The sequence below is a fragment of the Schistocerca nitens genome, chromosome 7 (genome assembly GCF_023898315.1).
Source record: "Schistocerca nitens isolate TAMUIC-IGC-003100 chromosome 7, iqSchNite1.1, whole genome shotgun sequence".
Taxonomy (NCBI): domain Eukaryota; kingdom Metazoa; phylum Arthropoda; class Insecta; order Orthoptera; family Acrididae; genus Schistocerca; species Schistocerca nitens.
In genome coordinates this window covers 499385946-499403567 of record NC_064620.1, presented here as the reverse complement: position 1 = coordinate 499403567, position 17622 = coordinate 499385946, and the positions used below count along the sequence as shown (strand labels likewise).

At 42.1% G+C, this 17622-nt stretch overlaps 1 pseudogene; it reads right to left on the bottom strand.

Annotated features, from left to right (window-relative positions):
* Positions 1-1557: 1557 nt before the first annotated feature.
* On the bottom strand, positions 1558-1675 carry LOC126196882 (5S ribosomal RNA; annotated as a pseudogene).
* Positions 1676-17622: the final 15947 nt, after the last annotated feature.

Genomic DNA, 17622 nt, shown 5'->3' with positions numbered 1-17622 from the left:
ATTTTATAGAAAGAAAGGCGACTTATAATCGAAATTCTGGTTTCCTACGCTATAAAAGAAATTATGATGTGCGTAACCTAAACGATATTTAATGTTGCGGGTTATCATCGTCATCTTTACTGACAATTAGGAATATAATGAAACTCCTAACAGAACGTGCCGTAATGTTAAATAAATCTCAACCCCAGGTGAAGGCTGCGTCTTTGTTTTTCGGTTTCAAACTGGACAGTCGTGTAACAAACTTGGCCATCCCTAAGAATACTAAGTCCCGCATGAACTGGCAGCAATGTTGGATACGGAAGTCTCTGGAGCAAGTGTTATCCGTTTCATGTCTTCTGGTGCTGAATCTGCTCTTCATGTAATGATAAACGTCGCGAAATTCAAAAATAAGGGGACTTAATGCTGGTCGTTAACACAAAGTCTGGTGGTCGGGAACTGTAGGCCACCACCTCTTTTCTCCTTGTTGCGCAAAAATTGACGACGAGGAAAGTTCCTCCCGAGCATCCGAACCAGCATCATTTGGACCATGGACACGACGCAAAAGTGCGTTAGGGAAATGAGGTACGGAGCTGGGCCATACATATTGCCCAATGAAAACATGTCTCGTGCTATTTTCGATCTTGAAATTATCTTGATGTGAACCTCACAACGCGTAATCAAAGTATTACTGCGTCATTGTTGCGAGAGTGGATTAATGAACTCTGGTTCATTGTCTGACTTTCTTTACTTATTTTCGTTCAGTCATTTTAATCAAAAAACTTATATAACATTTCTGCGATGCATCATTCCTCTTTTCTTTTCAGCCATATATCAATCTTAGCGAGAGGAGACTTGTCCAGAAGCGTTTTCGAATTGTAATTTTTGTAAGGTGTTCTTTGTTGGAACTGAGTGCACTGGAACAGCTTTTAACTTTCTTCCTACAAGAATTCTATTCGATCCTTTGTTAAAATTTTATAACTGATGGCCATGTAAAAGGGTAGCTTATAATGGTATTACGCAAAATTATGGTTTTGGACTTCTAGGTTGTTCTCTGGGCAATGCTACGTTAACGTAAAAAGTGTTTGAAAGTTGTACACTGGTAGTAAACTTAATATTTAAATGATCTTCTTACAACTTTATCTCTTCTTTCAGTAAACATCTTTCATATTTTGGTGGATTTTCTGAGACAATACGTATCATTAATGGTGTCCTCACATAGTAAACAACTGGAGGCCGGTGATTAGGCAAGAATTAATGTTCACAGAACTGGTTTCAGTGTTCCCTAAACTGGTTTCGATTATTACCACTGTCAAGCAGATGTATCTGTTTACAATTCGAATCGTATTCCACAACTTTGCATTTGACGTTAAGCTAATTGCAATCCGTCGTCAGGCCACAAGTGGCCCATCGGGACCATCCGGCCGCCGTGTCATCCTCACTGAGGATGCGGATAGGAGGGGCGTGTGGTCAGCACACCGCTCTCCCGATCGTTACGATGGTTTTATTTGACCGGAGTCACTGTTATTCGCTCGAGTAGCTCCTCAATTGGCACCACGTGGCTGAGTGCACCCCGAAAAATGGCAACAGCGCATGGCGGCCCGGATGGTCACCCATCCAAGTGCCGGCCATGCCCGACAGCGCTTAACTTCGGTGATCTGACGGGAACCGGTGTATTCACTGCTACAAGGCAGTTGCCTACGTTAAGATAATGGTATCATTTTATTTCTGATGGTTAGATAATTATAACTGATATACATGAAAATAAATATTCTTCTTTATTTCGCAGTGATAGTACGGATACATTAATTTCTTGTTTCTGATTCAGATAGCCGATAAAGATGTGTAGGCAGTAAAACGTAAATTATGACGGCTTTCTCTTCCAAATGACTTTAATATTGCTTATACTTTTGTCCACTATAGCAAAAACTAGATCGTACAAATGAAATGAAGTCCAACGTACTTACGAGGGTTGGAACTTTAATAGTGGCAACTATTTATTTACAGCTCGTACAAAATAGATACGCGTTTCAAAGTTTTACTGACCTTCAGAGTAGTCACCAGCATTGTGTATAACCCGTAGCCAGCGATGTGGAGGTCGTAGGACACTCTTAGCATTGCCAGTTGTTGTGACAGCTCCAGCGGCGCGGTCTTTTGAACGACGAATTTGTAGCAGTTCTGAAGCGAATGCCGTGAAGTGTTTCCTTCATCTTAGAAATCGAGTTGAACTCACGAGGGCTTCAGTCAGGGGAGTGTAGTAGGTGGTGTAGTACTTGGTAGCCCCATCAGTCAAACAAATCAGTAACAGCTTGCACTGTACGTGCTGGAGCATTGTCCTGCAAAATGATGGTCACGTCCTGCAGAATGTGTCATCACCTCTGTCTCTAAGCTGGTCGTAGGTTGTGTTCCAAAAATGAACAGCATAGAGACAGAAGTAATGACACATTCTTCAGGACCTGACCATCATTTTGCAGGACAATGCTCAAGCACGTACAGTGCAAGCTGTTATTGATTTGTTTGACTGATGGGGCTGCCAAGTTCTATACCACCTACTGCACTCCCCTGACTGAAGCCCTCGTGAGTTCAACTAGATTTCTAAGCCGAAGGAAACACTTCACGGAATTCGCTTCAGAACTGCTACAAATTCGTCGGGCAATAGACCGCGCCGCTCGAACTGTCAACACAGCTGGCACTGCTAAGAGTATCCTATGAATTCCACATCGCTGGCAACGGGTTATACACAATGCTGGTGACTACTGTGAAGGTCAGTAAAACTTTAAAACACGTATCTATTCTGTAATTAAATAGTTGTCACTATTAAAGTTCCAACCCTCGTATTTTCATTTCCCACAATATTACATTATCGCCTGTCCTGTTATCTTACCTCATCACGAACACGCTGAATACTGTAGAAAACTGACAGTTCATTTTCTCAGACAGTTTTTACCCGTCAAATGTATGGAAATATTCGAGCACTACATTTCTGTGTATACATTAAATCATTTTACTGGTTTCCACGCACTTTTATAGTACTTCCGAAAGATGCATAAAGGTGTGCAGTAATCAGATTTGCGTTTTAGTACAGAAACTGTAACTACCAATGACAGATTTACGATCGCTTTAGCGGATTGTGCCAGATAACACAATTTCATATCGGGTGGCGAAAATCATGCAGGGCGGCTAGTCAGAAGTGAAATCTATTTTTATCGGACACGCGCCACACAGGAAAACCCCGTTACCTCGCCTCATTATGCAGCGGTCTTGATTTATGCACATGACGTTCAGATGCGCCATTTCAGGCGAATGCAATTATATCTGTGAATGATCAACTGGAATTGTTGCCATTAGCGGTCAGTACCATAACCCAGTAATACAACGGTTTTTGCGGGGGAATTAGACCGAGGGCGGCCGTGTCACAAAGCGTGGGAAGCTAAAAAGAATGTGTCGAACGAACATAATCACTGCAGTCATATGTGAAAGGCAACCGTATTCCAGGTTATAATGCTGTGAGTTTAAATTTTGCTGCAGAGTAAGCACGTCTCAACGGAAGTCAGTGAATGGTGAGTAACGAAATGTTCGGAAAAAATATGTAACTTCTATATGAGCTAATTAAGTATTTTTATGTTTTAGCCACAGTCGGATTATATATCTTCAGTGAAGTGATTTCCCATGAAGCTGTTTTTATTTGAAACAAGCTCTGTGTTTCTCTCTTTTCAAGATTTTCAGCGCACATGGGTTTTCATTATTTGGCAGGTTTATTTAATTCCAACTTCACTGCCGGATGCCGTTCTTGGGGCCACACCTAATAGAGGAACATGACACATGTGCCTGTCCATAGCGTGAAATTTGATCTGTTCTCGTATTTTGAATGTTTATAGAGCATATTTTTCTAAGTGGTCATTGGAGACCGGCCAGTATTCCTGGAAATATGGAATACCAAACGCCGTACCTTTCATAAAATATATTACACGGCGAGTTTCGACACTACATTAGTGTTATCTTCAGGCTTGTGCTTAGTACTAATGTAGTGTGCATACTGGCCGTGTATTAATATATACGTCTATTGGTGTTCTTATTTCTCAAGTTTATGACTAGCCGCAGTCCCACGTCCACTCCAATGTTGGAGCATCTAAAGCCAACGAGCGTGCAAAGCCGCCTAATACCAAACTCAGTCTAGCACTTGTATCAGAGCTATAATCTTTAACCGACTGCTTGAATCCAAACCGCGTCTAGCTTAGCTCCATGTCTCGCAAGCTGGAGCGCTACGCTTTAAGCTATTCGAGCGGCTCAGATATATCGGGTGTTTCAAAATGAATAACGGTGTTTTAAGGCTTTGCAACATTTATTACATTCAACTTAGAATTATAAATGATGCAGGGTGAGACGCCCTGCTAAACCCGCAGGACAGGACAGGTAGCTTAAATTGTGGAAAGGGGCCAAAATTAGCAGCGGTTGTCTGTCAATCTCGAACATATAACTTTATTTATTTGACCAGACATTACAAGAGCCAAGAATCTTTTTAAAAAAAAGCATTAATTTTTGGAATTTAATAACCGGCTGAATACGCCATACAATCTCATGCCTTAAGGGCAAGACCACTTTAATTTAAAATCAGCTGAAAGCCAATAATTTAAGACTCAAACCGAGATCAGAAATTTGAAAGGCAGGAGGCCTTACCTTAAAGCAGTTCTTTCAGTTAGGCTGAAGGCCCTAGCGGTCTCACACCTTAAGAGCATAACAACTTTAGTTTTTAAAAAATCGGCTGAAGGCCCATCTCTTAAAACTCAAACCAAAATTAAATTTTTAAAAGACAAAAGGCCTTATCTTAAAACATTTCTTTAATTAGGCTGAAGGCCCAAGCAATCTGACACCTTAAGAGCAAACAACCTTAATTAAAAATTGGCTGAAGGCCCATCACAAGACGCAAACCAAAATAAATATTTAAAAGGCCAAAGGCCTTACCTTAAAACAGTTCTTTAAATTAGGCTGAAGGCCCAAACAATCTTACGCCTTAAGGGATAAACAACCTTAATTTAAAAATCGGCTGGAAGCCATACAAATACAAACAACAAGAACAAGTAAGAAAAGGCAGTACACCTAACGGCGCTCAGAAGTTTCCGAGGATCGGCCTGGAATTCAAACACTAACGCTCGCTTAGGTGAGACTGGCAGTCGGCCCAACCATTCTCCATCCGACGACAAACCAACCGACAGACCGTCAACGGGCCCACCGACAAGATAACTTCGTCTCCACCCGACCGACACACAACAGGGAGTTCAATGAAACAACAGTCAGGCCCCGGTAGCTGAGTGGTCAGCGTGACGGAATGTCAATCCTAAGGTCCCGGGTTCGATTCCCGGCTGGGTCGGAGATTTTCTTCGCTCAGGGACTGGGTGTTGTGTTGTCCTAATCATCATTATTTCATCCCCATCGACGAGCAGGTCGCCTAAGTGGCGTCAACTCGAAAGACCTGCACCAGGCGAACGGTCTACCCGACGGGAGGCCCTAGCCACACGACATTTCATTTCAATGAAACAACATATAAGGTATTGGTGCCCACAACCAATTATACATTGAGCTGTCAAACTACACATCTTGCTGGACAGCGACAACACGATGAGGAAAACACAGCCTGAATATACGTAAACGACCAGGGCAGGTAACCGGGACGTTAACGGCCAGAAGGCAGAAGATTCCGCTCGTGCAATTCAACTCAAAATAGCCAATTTGAAAACACATTGTTGCTCGCGGAAATGTCCCAACAGCCGACAGCGAAATTCAAACGGCACAATGTGAACAGTCGTGACTTGTCGGTAGATTAAGTCAAAATTCAACTTTCGTGTCCAACATCGGTGAGCCACGGACCTCGTACCAATGGAAACAGCACCACACACTCCGAACCCGCCTAGACGCCACCAGCGGCCCCGGCCAAACTACGCGCCGCGGATGTTTCCTCGCTGCTCCATGCCAACTGACCAACTGCCCAGGTCCGGAAACGGTGAAAGGATCAGATATACGTCGGCCGATGAGACGAGCAACGACCGCTCCAATCTCCCTCCGTCGGACAGTTCATGTGTGTCGCCAGCGGTCGGCGAGCACTGGCTGTCGGCGCCTCACCGGCGCTCCGTCCCCGACTTCACTGTTGCTGCGTCCCGACTGCACTGCTGGTCCGTCTACAGCTGACTGCCAGACACACGACGACCCAGAAATACTATCGTTCGCTCTAGAGATGGTACGACAGTGCACTTATCGATACGCGCTGCTGCTGCCGCTCACGGACAAGTAAGGCAGGAAGTTAGTACACTAGTAAATGGAAGAAAACGAGGCGGCAGTACCGTAATAGAAGATGACAAACAATAAATGACATGACCACAAGCCGTGCAAGGCTCACAGGGTGTACCTAAAAGAAACATCCGACTTGGCACGACTATATTTCTGAAACTAATGAATATATACAATGAATTTTGTTTTTGATGAACGGGAAAATCAAAAACTTTTTTTTCATACCTATTCATAGGTGTTCAATATGCCCCCCTTGAGATGCCGAATTCAAATTGTTCCCACACTGCAGCGAGCACGTCTTGTGTTACAGCTTCCATAGCTGCTATTAAGCGATGTCTCACTTCATTCACTATTTCTGCTAACGGAGGCACATAAACAGAGTTTTGTGTAAACCCCACATGCCATAATCACATACAGTCAGGTCCGTTCATTTCGGAGGACAGTAATGTAAGGCTGAATCATTTGGTCCAGTGTGACCGATTCATCTTTCAGTAATCCTTTGATTTAAAAATTCCCGCACTTCCAGGTGCCTGTATGGCGGTGTCCCATCCTGTTGGTAAATAAAGACGTTCGAATCAGTTCCCAACTATGGGAAAATAAAGTTCTCAAGCATATCGAGATATGTGCATCATGTAACACCATTCTCGGCATAGAAAAATGGACCATACACCCTTTCCCGTCAAACTGCTCAAAACATATATTATGGAGAGTCCCTCTCATGCTGTACAACTTCGTATTCCCCAAATTCTCACATTTTCACCTTTTCATTTAAATGGAATGTTGCTTCGTGACTAAACACTTATCGTGGAAGAAAACTGTCAGCCTCCATCTTGGCAAGAACGAAGTTACAGAATTCTACACGTTGTTGTTTGTCACCTTCACGAACAGCTTGCAGACGCTGAATTTTGTATGGTTTCATGTGCAAACGTTGACGCAATACACGACAGACGGATTTCAGGATCATTCTGAGCTGTCGAGCCGCACGGCGGACGGATTTGTGAGGAGTCCTTGTGAAACTACGGCGTATGCGTTCGACGTCTCTGTGAGACACTCGGGGACGGCCCGGCGATTTGCCTTTAACACAAACAACCTGTTTCTCGGAACTGTTCGTGCCATCGTCTAATATTTTTTGCTGTAGGAGGGTCCACATCATAACTAGTACGAATGTCACGCTGAACAGTTGATACTGACCCGCACTACGCAAAACGTAGAACACAATACGCTTTCTGTTGTCACGACACCATTTTTAATAGAACTGAAGTGGGCGCACTCGGCTGCTACCTAGCGGGAACAGCACGCTGTTCACGCACATATCTCAAATAACATAATAGTTATTACTTTTTTTTAAATCGGATGATTCTGTTTCTACATCTACATCTACATCCATACTCCGCAAGCCAGCTGACGGTGTGTGGCGGAGGGTACCTTGAGTACCTCTATCGGTTTTCCCTTCTCTTCGTGTCTCGTATTGTTGGTGGATAAAAGGATTGTCGGTATGCTTCTGTGTGGGCTCTAATCTCTCTGATTTTATCCTCATGGTCTCTTCGCGAGATATACGTAGGAGGGAGCAATCTACTGCTTGACTCTTCGGTGACGCTATGCTCTCGAAACTTTAACAAAAGCCCGTACCGAGCTACTGAGCGTCTCTCCTGCAGAGTCTTCCACTGGAGTTTATCTGTCATCTCCGTAAGGCTTTCGCGATTACTAAATGATCCTGTAACGAAGTGCGCTGCTCTCCGTTGGATCTTCTCTATCTCTTCTATCAACGCTATCTGGTACGGATCCCACACCGCTGAGCAGTATTCAAGCAGTGGGCAAACATGCGTACTGTAACCTGCTTCCTTTGTTTTCGGATTGCATTTCCTTAGGATTCCTCCAATGAAACAGTCTGGCATCTGCTTTACCAACGATCAACTTTATATGATCATTCTATTTTAAATCACTCCTAATGCCTACTCCCAGATAATTTATGGAATTAACTGCTTCCAGTTGCTGAACTGCTATATTTTAGCTAAATGATAAAGGATCTTTCTTTCTATGTATTCGCAGCACATTACACTTGTCTACATTGAGATTCAATTTCCATTCCCTGCACCATTCGTCAATTCGTTGCAGATCCTCCTGCGTTTCAGTACAATTTTCCATTGTTAAAACCTCTCGATACACCAGAGCATCATCTGCAAAAAGCCTCAGTGAACTTCCGATGTCATCCACAAGGTCATTTATGTATATTGTGAATAGCAACGGCGCTATGACACTCCCCTGCGGCACACCTGAAATCACTCTTACTTCGGAAGAAATGGTTCAAATGGCTCTGAGCACTATGGGACCTAACATCTATGGTCATCAGTCCCCTAGAACTTAGAACTACTTAAACCTAACTAACCTAAGGACAGCACACAACACCCAGCCATCACGAGGCAGAGAAAATCCCTGACCCCGCCAGGAATCGAACCCGGGAACCCGGGCGTGGGAAGCGAGAACGCTACCGCACGACCACGAGATGCGGGCCTTACTTCGGAAGACTTCTCTCCATTGAGTATGACATGCTGCGTTCTGTTATCTAGGAACTCTTCAATCCAATCACACAATTGGTCTGATAGTCCATGTGCTCTTATTTTGTTCATTAAACGACTGTGGGGAACAGTATCGAACGCCTTGCGCTGAAAACGAAATGTTGCTGCATGGCGATGAATATTTTCTGAACCGTATCGTCCTGAGCGATGAATCGACGATCCATCCATTTCTAAACGTGAAAACACATAATGCCCGCGTATGGGGGCCAGAAAATCCCCAAGAGATTGTACAGCAGCAACGAGACCACACTAAATTTGTTTTTTGTTTTGCCGTATCCCGGGGCAAAGTTTACGGACCTTTCCTTTTCGGTGAAGCAACTGGTGTTTCTTATCGCGATGCGATAGAATCACTGCTCTTTCCTCGATTGGAAAAAGCTAAATCACAGAACTTTTTTTGGCAGCAAGATAGTGTGCCACGTCACTGGTATAACTCAGTCCGCGATTGGCTAAATGACGTTGTACCCGACCGCTGGATCGGCCGAAAGGGCCGGATGACAGAGACTATTTCGCAAGGCTTCCACGTTCACCCGGTCTGACGCACTGCGATTTTTATCTTTAGTGGTTCGTAAAGCATCGCACGAAGGTGCCTCCGCTACCAGCTGCTCTACCCGACTCCAGAAACAGTGTTGTTGCAACAGTTACTCCAGATATAGTGATCAATATTTGTAAAGAGCTCGCCTATCGACTATATGCCTCACTCTGAACAGTTGTAAGAATAACAGTTCGAATAACTCTTTCATTTGATGTATTATTTACAACTGCAAGCTAAATGTAATAAATGCTACAAAGCCTTAAAAATCTAATATTCCGGTATATACATCATTTCATTTGTTATTATTCAACCCCTTGTGCTACATATCCGTAGAAGTAGGCATCAAGTGGGTCTACATTACTCAATGGCAAAATCGGTCACCTGGTCAATCAATGCCAGTTGCGGATTACCTACCGAACAGCTTCCAGGGGCAGCAAAAGTATGATGTTAGTCCTTCGTTTAATTATTCACCAGTTTTTAAAAATTTTAGTGCTATCGTATTTCAGTCATTAAAAGTTACAACCTTATGTTAAACGCTTACCACAGCAAGTCACGTATTAAAATTTAAAACTGTGTTAATAACTTTTGGAAACGTAGCTCACGACATTACAGGCAAGCAATCTATATTCATCGAGTATTTGAAAATAAGAGCACTAGATACCTCCGGCGATCTTTACATGTAATTTAAAACTGTCTCGAAACTTTTTCTCCCTGACATCCCGCACAAAATAATGAAAGGAAAGGAGTTGATCGGTTACTGTATTTTCTTAATTTTACCCCCAGTTGCCAATGTTTCTTCCGTGCTGAATTACTGTCGTAAAATAAGTAAAAACCGTCTTCAGGCAATTGTGATTTTATTTCAATGCACAATGCATTTCGACCCAGAGAACTCGTTTTCAGGTGCTTTGACAGTCTACATTACTTTTTCCATATTTCAGATGTAAAGATGCATTTCTACAAATAGCTTTGTATCTTTATTGAGGTAATAATACCTGTGTACTTGTAGAAATGCAGCATTTCTACATATCAAATATGGAAAAAGTTATGTAGACTGTCAAAGCATCTGAAAACTAGTTCCCGTGCTCGAAATACATTGTGCATTGAAATAAAATCACAATTCTGTCTGAAGATGGTTTTTCTTTATTTTACGACAGTAATACAGTCACGGAAGAAACATTGGTAACTGCGGGTAAAATTAAGAAAACTACAGTAACAGATCAACTCCTTTCCTTTCATTATTTTAGGAGGGGTTTCAGGGACAAAAAGTTTCCAGACAGTTTTAAATTACATGCAAAGATCGTCGGAGGACTCTAGTGCTCTTATTGTCAAATACTGGGTTAATTTGTAACGCTGCGAGCTACGTGTGTGTGTGTGTGTGTGTGTGTGTGTGTGTGTGTTTGTTTGTTTGTAGCGTCTTTAAATTTGAAATACATATATAAATATGTTTATTTAAACTATGGTTCAAAATAATGCATCCACTACTGGTAACAGTAAGTTATTTTTGGATTTATCTTATTTTTGTAAACATATTCACAATGTGTCACTTTGCAATATACCACTGTAATCTTATGAGGATCAGGATTGATTTAAATCTGAATAAAATTATTTAGTGTCAAAGCACCTGAAGACGAGCCGCCTACACTCGAAACTCATCGTGCATTGAAATAAAATCACCATTGTGACTGAGGCAACTGTTCTCTATTTTACTATATTTACACTGTTACTGTAAACCTCATTATCAGCCATATTTCAATATATTTCAATATATGAGTTACATCCTTTAAAGAATATAGGGGCTGGGGTGGGGGCGCATTGTTTACTCGTTACGAAAATACCAATACCTAAAGAAGCCCAAACAAGCAAATTAAAATGAAATAAGGCAGTTCATGAAATGGACATAGTTCACTAATCTACCATGACCCCCAAAGCCGTGCGGGATTAGCCGAGCGGTCTGAGGTGCTGCAGTCATGGACTGTGCGGCTCATCCCGGCGGTGGTTCGAGTCCTCCCTCGGGCATGGGTGTGTGTGTGTTTGTCCTTAGGATAATTTAGGTTAAGTAGTGTGTAAGCTTAGGGACTGATGACCTTAGCAGTTAAGTCCCATAAGATTTCACACACATTTTTGACCCCAACCACGAATTAAAAATAGTAAGACCTATTATGCGGGCCACCAAAAGATGGTTATAAGATCGGCACCGCAATGAAATGTGTTCTCGTTACCTGGAGTGTACTAGCGTCTCCGTAAGCGAGAAAGCACACGCGCTCTTGTTGGATGGCGCCGAACCAGATGAATCTGGTCCGAATTCTGGTGGCAGAAGAGACCTTAGTCGGCACGTTTGACCACCGAGGGAAGAGTGGTGGTGGCGTAGAGTTACCGAACAGTTGACTTCGTGTCAGCGTCCTGCATTAAACTCCAAACCTGTCAGCAGCGTCTCATAGTGGGATGACATGTGACTGTTGATGCTGATCTGTTCGTCAGATGGAGGCGTTAAACTTGGAGGCCCCTGGTCCCAAACACTAAACTAGACCGTGTGGCAGCATCATGCTTCACTTTCTCGATTCCGTCTCATCCTCATCGCCAACACAAACACACCAACTCTTCACTTAAAACACACATTCCATGAGGGAAAGGTGCCATTGTGCGCTAACCTAGTAAACACATCCAATCAGGTGATCAATCTTTCACCTGAGTGTCTTCTAACCAACAACGTCGAAAGATGACGTTTTGGTTGTCCATCTCTTTTGGTGTGTGGCGGCATGATATCTTGTCAGGATGAGCTAAATGAAAGTCTTTTGTTGGGAGGTGAGTGGAGGGGGGAGCGTGTAAGACGCTGCTGTTGTCTTATTCTACTAATGATTCAATACAAGGGTCGCCACATGCCTAAACATCAATGGTTAATACAAAATATACGACTTGTGGCTAGAAAAAAACCGGACTAGTACTGGTGAAACAATAAAACGAATGCAATAAGGCTGAAAGTCGCGTGGCCTGTCACGTGACTCTCGCTCCGCCTACTGCTCGAGTTTCATCTGCCTCCTGCACTCAGTCTGCCCGTGGCGTCTGTTTTAAGTAGTTGACGTTTTGTCTGTGCGTCGGAAAATGTTGAGTGTACAGAAAGAACAGCGTGTTAACATCAAATTTTGTTTCAAACTAGGAAAATCTGCAAGTGATACGTTTGTAATGTTACAACAAGTGTACGGCGATGATTGTTTATCGCGAACACAAGTGTTTGAGTGGTTTAAACGATTTAAAGATGGCCGCGAAGACACCAGTGATGACACTCGCACTGGCAGACCATTCTCAGCAAAAACTGATGCAAACATTGAAAAAATCGGTAAACTTGTTCGACAAGATCGCCGTTTAACAGTCAGAGTAGTGTCTGAGTTAACAGGAGTTGACAAGGAAAGTGTCGAACAACTTTACCGATTTTTTCAATTTTTGCATCAGTTTTTGCTGACAATGGTCTGCCAGTGCGAGTGTCATCACTGGTGTCTTCGCGGCCATCTTTAAATCGTTTAAACCACTCAAACACTTGTGTTCGCGATAAACAATCATCGCCGTACACTTGTTGTAACATTACAAACGTTTCACTTGCAGATTTTCCTAGTTTGAAACAAAATTTGATGTTAACACGCTGTTCTTTCTGTACACTCAACATTTTCCGACGCACAGACAAAACGTCAACTACTTAAAACAGACTACACGGGCAGACTGAGTGCAGGAGGCAGATGAAACTCGAGCAGTAGGCGGAGCGAGAGTCACGTGACAAGCCACGCGACTTTCAGCCTTATTGCATTCGTTTTATTGTTTCACCAGTACTAGTCCGGTTTTTTTCTAGCCACACCTCGTAAAGTCTGACATCATATAGGCAAATGTTACGAGTATTTCAAAGAATTTATAGTTATCAACAGATAATATGTTTCTCTTGTTCGTCTTCTCCACTTCATAGATTGGGTATTCTTGCCCACTCACAGTAGTGTCCTTGGTCGTCCTCGCCCTCTTCTTCCACTGGGCATGTAATGTTACGCTGCTCTGCGAAGTCTGGTATTTTCCATTATCTGTAAGTGTTCATTCCACGTGTGTTAACTAATATTTTATTATGTACTGGTTCTCTACTTAATTCTTTCCTAATCTCTTCATTTAGTATCCCATTATCGTTGTACATCATTTAATACTCCTTAATAATCTCATTTCTAGCGAGTGTATTTTAATCCGCTAGTTTTGAGACGGTTACCCTGTAAGACGTATGCGTTGCCGGCGATGGGCGAGGCATGGCAGAATCTCTGACCAGAGAGTAGTAGTGGTCTGTCGGCAGTAGTAGTCAGTCGGTATTAGTCTACATCTACATCTACATCTACATTTATACTCCGCAAGCCACCCAACGGTGTGTGGCGGAGGGCACTTTACGTGCCACTGTCATTACCTCCCTTTCCTGTTCCAGTCGCGTATGGTTCGCGGGAAGAACGACTGTCTGAAAGCCGCCGTGCGCGCTCTAATCTCTCTAATTTTACATTCGTCATCCCCTCGGGAGGTATAAGTAGGGGGAAGCAATATATTCGATACCTCATCCAGAAACGCACCCTCTCGAAACCTGGCGAGCAAGCTACACCGCGATGCAGAGCGCCTCTCTTGCAGAGTCTGCCACTTGAGTTTGTTAAACATCTCCGTAACGCTATCACGGTTACCAAATAACCCTGTGACGAAACGCGCCGCTCTTCTTTGGATCTTCTCTATCTCCTCCGTCAACCCGATCTGGAACGGATCCCACACTGATGAGCAATACTCAAGTATAGGTGGAACGAGTGTTTTGTAAGCCACCTCCTTTGTTGATGGACTACATTTTCTAAGGACTCTCGCAATGAATCTCAACCTGGTACCCGCCTTACCAACAATTAGTCCGTGCTAGTCGGCGGTCGGCGCGTACCTGCGCGTGTCGGCAGTCTGCTCTGGTCGGGACTCGGGAGGATGAGTATTATTGTAGAAGGTAAAGAAGCAGCCTTGCGCATATCTAGTAATGTATATTAACTGTCATTAACTTCTTTTAAAAATGCCGCAATAATAATTTTCATAAGATAAAGTAATTTTTTAAAGAAAAGCATTCATTTGAATTTAAAGAATATTTCCAATGCATGATCATTCGTTCCAACAATTATATATATATATATATATATATATATATATATATATATATATATATATATATATACGCCAGCATTGCACGAAGCTGTGCCAAAAAATTTCTACACAAGAGCAGATATATTCGCAGTTTTTATTGAGCTAAGAATTTTTGCTTTTTTTATTCAGAATACAGGGCCGAAGGGCAGCGCTGCTGTCCTCATAAAATTTACCAGGTTACTAATTTTTTTTATTATTTTAGTGTATAGGAATTTTTCTGTTTCGAACTTAACATTAAATGAGAAAAGAGTTTTGTGGGAACATTAAATGTGAATGCATTTCTGCACACAGATTATAAATGGGAGCCAATTTTGTTCAGAGGTTACATTAAAATCAATTTTGTTCAGAGTTTACAATACTTAAAAAAATCATTTAATTAACATTTTTGTAGGGAGGTTACACTTGGCTCATGTTCATGGTCAATTTTCATTATTAAATTTGTTTGGGGAGGTTACACTTGGTCCATTTTCATTATTATATTTTTGTGGGGAGGTTACACTTTTTTTTTTTTGTAACCTCTGAACAAAATTGATTTTAGTGTAACCTCTGAACAAAATTGGCTCCCATTTATAATCTATGTGCAGAAATGCATTCACATTTAATGTTCCCACAAAACTCTTTTCTCATTTAATGTTAAGTTCGAAACAGAATACTCATCCTCCAGAGTCCCGACCAGAGCAGACTGCCGACACGCGCAGGCACGCGCCGACCGCCGACTAGCACGGACTGAAGACTAATACCGACTGACTACTACTGCCGACACACCACTACTACTCTCTGGTCAGAGATTCTGCCATGCCTCGCCCATCGCCGGCAATGCATACGTCTTACAACCCTGAGTATGTAACTTGGAGTCCTGAAAGGTAAGGATATCGCATGCATGTGAATATCTTTTAATGCTACAGATGCTACCTCTTTCGTTTAAGGTTTGTAATTCAACGATTTGTAATGCAACAAATTGGGGCATTAAAGTAGAAAATACTCAGTAAAGATATTTTTATTCATACACTAAAATCGTTACATTGACCATGAACATTAAAAATTCCAAACATAAAAAAATGTAAGACTGATTGAGAAAACCCTGTTGAACAAATAACAAAAATAACGACAAAAATTTCAGTGATTGTTACTAGTCGAATAGGATAAACAGAGAATAAACTTAGAAAAAGAAAACAGTTTTTTCAACTTTAATACCATCTGTAACAGTGCTTGTACGAAACTTCATATCTGATCATGTTACCCGTTATATCCCAGAAATAATTTTTTAACCTTTCTGTAAAATGTCAGATCCAGTACCTGCGTTGGTCAATAATCACATTCCGAATTTTAATTTTTCATGGTGGCCTTAAAATCATAATTCTTTTTACGTATTATGTATCATACAGTAGGCAGTATGGGCTAAAATTATTGACATATGATATATCATGCAGTGTGCAATATGGGGAAAAACACTTTACAAATTTTATCACATATAAAATGTTGAATTTTTCGTGATTATCATCCATTACATGAATAAATGAGGAAAAGATACATAATAATCTTCAGAATTCTAATGTTCATTGTTATTTTTATTTTAAGGATACGTTATTTACTTACATGTTAAGGATACTTCCTGGCAGATTAAAACTGTGTGCCGGACCGTGGCTCGAACTCGAGACCTTTGCCTTTCGCGGGCAAGTGCTCTACCCGAGTTCGAGTCTCGGTCCGGCACACAGTTTTAATCTGCCAGGAAGTTTCATATCAGCGCATACTCCGCTGAAGAGTGAAAATTTCATTCTAGAAACATCCCCCAGGCTGTGGCTAAGCCATGTCTCCGCAGTATCCTTTCTTTCAGGAGTGCTAGTTCTGCAAGCTTCGCAGGAGAGCTTCTGTAAAGTTTGTAAGGTAGGAGACGATATACTGACAGAAGTAAAGCTGTGAGGACGGGGCGTGAGTCGTGCTTGGGTAGCTCAGTTGGTAGAGCATTTGCCCGCGAAAGGAAAAGGTCCCGAGTTCGAGTATCGGTCCGGCACACAGTTTTAATCCGCCAGGAAGTTTCATATCAGCGCACACTCCGCTGTAGAGTGAAAATTTCATTCTATGTTAAGGATAGACGGTAAATTCAAATAGTTGAACAAACAGAATAGCTATATCGCATTACATGAATAAAATAAGAGATTTGCAATAATAGGGATCGTTTGTCAGACAACTCAGTCTTCTTAGCGCCGGTGATACAAAATGAAACACCACTTTGGATGGAGTCCTACATCGGATTTTACACAGTGAAATTTTGTGCTTTTACAGCACTATCCACACCTCCCTTGTTTGTTCTGCTCGTCAGTCATATGCAGCGTTGTCAAACCTATTGTCTTCTTACACTTCGGATAGAAATCTTGGCCTCACACTTCTTGGTTTTTCAATGTCGAGTGAGGTCAGAACTGAAAGAAGAATATATCTAGTAAATTCCTGTAAGGTTATACTGTTATTTAGCTGCCGCTATAAGATCCACATGTTCGCAACAGCACCATTTAGGCAACACCCGTTCAACGGCCAATACCATTTCTTTGATTCTATTCAAATGCGTTATAAACTTCGTAGAGTGTGGCGATTCTATTGCTATTCAGGGAGGCTATGGTATAGAAACTTTCTTTCTTCATTCTCTGTTCCACCTGAACCATGTACTTTCATGCAACATGCCTACATCCTCCACATTCGTGCCCAGAGTCATTTGACTATTGTCGCTCCATCTTACCGAAGTAATAGAATTTTCTGTATCACGTAACTCTCGGAGCCTTCTTTATAGCTGCCATGGGAGCCTTCTCCAGCCGACACTGCTCAGGATTCCTACGCATTTGATTCCATTTGAAATAAGAGATTCAAATAGGGGAAAAGAGGTAACGTAATTATCAATGTACTCTGTGCTGTTCTGAGGGATGTAGCCCACACAAAGCTTTACAACTACAGAATGCCCCAGTGGCTTCTGGAATCGCTTTGACTTGCTTCAACATATGGTTCAAATTTGATGTTATATCCATTGAATGTAGTTAATAACCATCATTTAAAACTGTAGCGAATTGGCTTTGCACCTGATAAACTGTTTGA